Below are 3,956 nucleotides of genomic sequence, written 5' to 3'. Positions count from 1 at the left end.
ATGATACTATACTTAAAGTAATTTATTTTAATTATTTATTTCTTTTCAACCTCACTCTGGTATTTTTCCCAGTTGGAGCCCTTGGGCTTATAGCGTCCTGCTTTTCCAACTATGGTTGTAGCATAGCTAGTACTAATAATAAACAACGGGAGGCGCTGTCAACCGTAGCATAGAAAATGGGAAGAGAACATCCCATTTTCTTCGCGTCCTACCGCACCTAAATACATTCATATTACTATACATCCCAACATAGTGCTAGTGTGTGTGCACCGAGCATTAATATTTATGGTGTGCGTGTAATGTATGTCATCTAATTTATTGCCTACTCTTTCGCGAAGACTATAGTGAAGTGAACTCTTTATAAGCAGTCTTTTTAAAGAAATAAGTAGGAGTTTGAGAATTAATATGTGCATATATTGAAGGAGTTTTCAAAGTTAAAAGGAAATAACTCCTTTAAAGCTGGAGAGAGTTGTTGAAGCTTCTCCAAATACTAACACGAAATAATATGAATATTCTTATGTATTTTGTAATCATATATAAAGTACTATTTCGTAACTAATTTTATCATCTGTTTAGATCAAACACGTAAATGTTGATAACAGTTGATGTAATTTGAAAAAAGGGAAATAGAACATAAATTGCCAGAGGTAATGACGCTTGTTCAGGGTAAAAATAATCATACAATAGTTCAGATTATGCCCCAAAGTAAATAGAAAATTATAAAAGAAAATAATTGAGAAAAAGTCTGTTAATTTGAAATGAAAATAAAATGCAAACTAGAGGGGCACTCAGTAGAGAGTATGCATCCATGTCAAGCAGTCTTACCTCATCTTACTTGTACTTCGATGTACTTTCTTCAAAATCTAATCGATTTGTCTTTGGGTCATACCCCACATGCCAACCAAATTTCTTTGCAATTGGTTCTGTCGTTTTTGTGTAATGTTCACAAAATAATAAACTAACAAAATATTAGCCATTTACCTAAAATTGCTATTGTTTTCAAAGTACTGCTGCATGTTTGTACTTTAATTTACTTTATTCCAAAATATTGAAAATTCATCCTTGGAACATACCCAACACGGTCACCAAGTTTGGTCAAAATCGGTTTAATAGTTTTTGTGTAAAGGGACTAACGAATAAACAAGGCACATGAATAAACTAAACAAACAGTGTTGAATACATACTTATCGTAAAATCCTAGATTTTAGTATAGGCAACAATATGGAGGAGACTAGAAGTTAAAACAACAAAGAGACGATTAGCTAAAACAATACAATAGAAAACAAACAGTAAGACTGAACGAAAACGACCCGGAAGAAAAGGGACACTCGCAAAGGGTTATCTTCATTGAACGATCCTGTTGATTCCTGAAGTCTGGATGCTATTTCCAGTGACAGAAAGCAACGAGGCAATACTCGGCAAGAACAGCGGAAAGTGGAATTGCCCCATTAGGGAGAGGAGACAAAAGAAGGACAGCCTAGAAACGAAACAAAGACGCAGGACAAAATGTAAGGCACGTGTGGCATCTCTTTTCACTGGAGTGCTCGGACAAAAAATAGAAGGGTGTTTGGCACGGAGTTGAAAGGAAGCTCGTTATATACAATATATATATATATATATATATATATATATATATTACGGTCATTTTCGAAAATTGGTCATTTTACGGAATGCACGGCCATTATGCAAAATGACCAAAATCGTGGTCACTTTGCAAAATGACCTAAATGTCTCGACATTTTGAAAAATTGCCAAGATTTTGGTACATTTAAAAAATCATCAGTATCATCGTTGATAAGGTTACAAGATGTCCAATCAGCAAGTAGGTTAGGTTAAGTTAGGTTAGGTTTGCTACTTGCTGATTGGACATTTTTTAACCTTATCAACGATGATACTGATGATTTTTTAAATGGACCAAAGTCTCGGCCATTTTTCAAAATGTCGAGATATTTAGGTCATTTTGCAAAGTGACCACGAATTTGGTCTTTTTGCATAATGGCTGGGCATTTTGTAAAATAACCAATTTTCCAAAATGACTGCAAAACACACACACACACACACACACACACACACACACATATATATATGTATATATATATATATACATACATATATATATATATATACATATATATTTATATATTTATATATTGGTCTCGCTCAGCTTTCCGTCCCAAATGCTTCTCCCTATTCAGTACTTTTAAGAAACAGATAATTATCTTAGTATCTACTATAAATAGATATATTTTGTTTAATCCTCTTTTTTTATAAATATCATGCAACATAATTTATCAAAATGATGTTTTGAAGTAATACTAACTGATGAATCTTCATGGCAAGGGAAGTATTTCTAATTTACGAGCAGAAGTTCAAAGTGGCTGCGATTGTTTTCATGTTGAACAGGGTGACATAAGTCTCCCATCATAGTCTATGTATGACAGATCTATTTTAAACGTTATTGGTGATATTAAAATATTTTATATTCTTTATTCAACGCTTATCATAAGTTTTGTTTATTTCATTGTTTCCTTTTCTTACTGGGCTATTTCTCCCTGTTTGAGCCCCATGGGATTATAGCATCCTGCTTTTCAAAATAGGGTTAGTAGCGTAGCCAATAATAATAATAATAATAATAATAATAATAATAATAATAATAATAATAATAATAAGAAGAAGAAGAAGAAGAAGAAGAAGAAGAATGATAATAATGATGACGATGATGATGATGATGATGATAATGATGATAATGATAATGATGATAATAATAATAATGATAATAATGATCATAATGATGATGATGATGATGAGTTATAAACGGTAGAAGACAAAACATAAGAGGCTCACCTGGTGGGCCAATAGGGGATCTAGAAATAAACCAGGTTGATGTTAATGTTGATAATATAAACGAAATAATGCAAAGATTCATTGAATGTGAAAACAACTGAGAAAACTATACTTTCTAAAAATAATTTCAAGCTAAACAATGCCGTAATCGCAGACGCCAATATTTGGCAAAATTTCTCCCACCGCACTACACCCTCAGCCGGGATGCAAGACCTAATGGCCCTGCCTCACGCAAGGTTATTTGAATATCATTAAACCATTATTAAGTGGAAACTCTAGACTGCAATGTTCATGATGGGAAGGGGTAATGAGGAAACTCGGTACCGGGAAAGTCTTGGCATATTACCCACATCGTCTTCTTATCTTTCCCTTGTGAATACTGGGCCGTTCTGTCAGAAAATTGAGGCTTGAAGTCAACTAGTTTTTGTTGTTGATTTTTGGTTTCTTGCATTGAGACGGCAATATGCCAGAACGGATTCGTGCTCCTAGAGGAGCCTGTAAGATGTTGTTTAAGGTTTAAAGGCCGCTTATGAATGGCAGAGGCAAGGGACAGTGACAATGCCCTAGCTAACAGGACAATGGCATACAGAATGAGCATATATATGATCAGTCCCCAAACCCCCTCTCCACACAAGCCAGGACCAGGAGGGCCAGGCAATGGCTGCTGATCACTCAACAGGTAGACCTATAGGCTCTCCCAAATCCCAATCTTCTAGCTCACATGGATGGTGAGTTAGCAAACACTACAAGAAAATATTGTGCTTGAGGGGTCTTCGAAACTCAGTCCAGTAGATCGTAAGACAGGGAGGTTTTCAATAGGCTACCACAAATATTTATCCATAATAAATAATAACGATATTTTCTTAGTTACATATTCAGATTAACGGTTTTCTAAGTCTTACGTTTGTGTGTGTGTGTGTGTTTGTGTTTGTGTGAGATTTGGATTTTTTTTTTATTTCTTTTTACGTGACAAATAGCCCTTTGCTTATGTTGATGTGATTCTCGGCATGACAATACATCATATTAGGGTTGTAGTGGCCTAGTGGAAACGTCCCTGTCTGGCGATCGCCAAACTGGGGTTCGAGTTTCGCTCACGTTCGATACTTTCTTGG

The sequence above is a fragment of the Palaemon carinicauda genome, chromosome 12, assembly GCF_036898095.1.
Source record: "Palaemon carinicauda isolate YSFRI2023 chromosome 12, ASM3689809v2, whole genome shotgun sequence".
In the NCBI taxonomy this organism is placed as follows: domain Eukaryota; kingdom Metazoa; phylum Arthropoda; class Malacostraca; order Decapoda; family Palaemonidae; genus Palaemon; species Palaemon carinicauda.
This window is presented reverse-complemented; position numbering follows the sequence as displayed.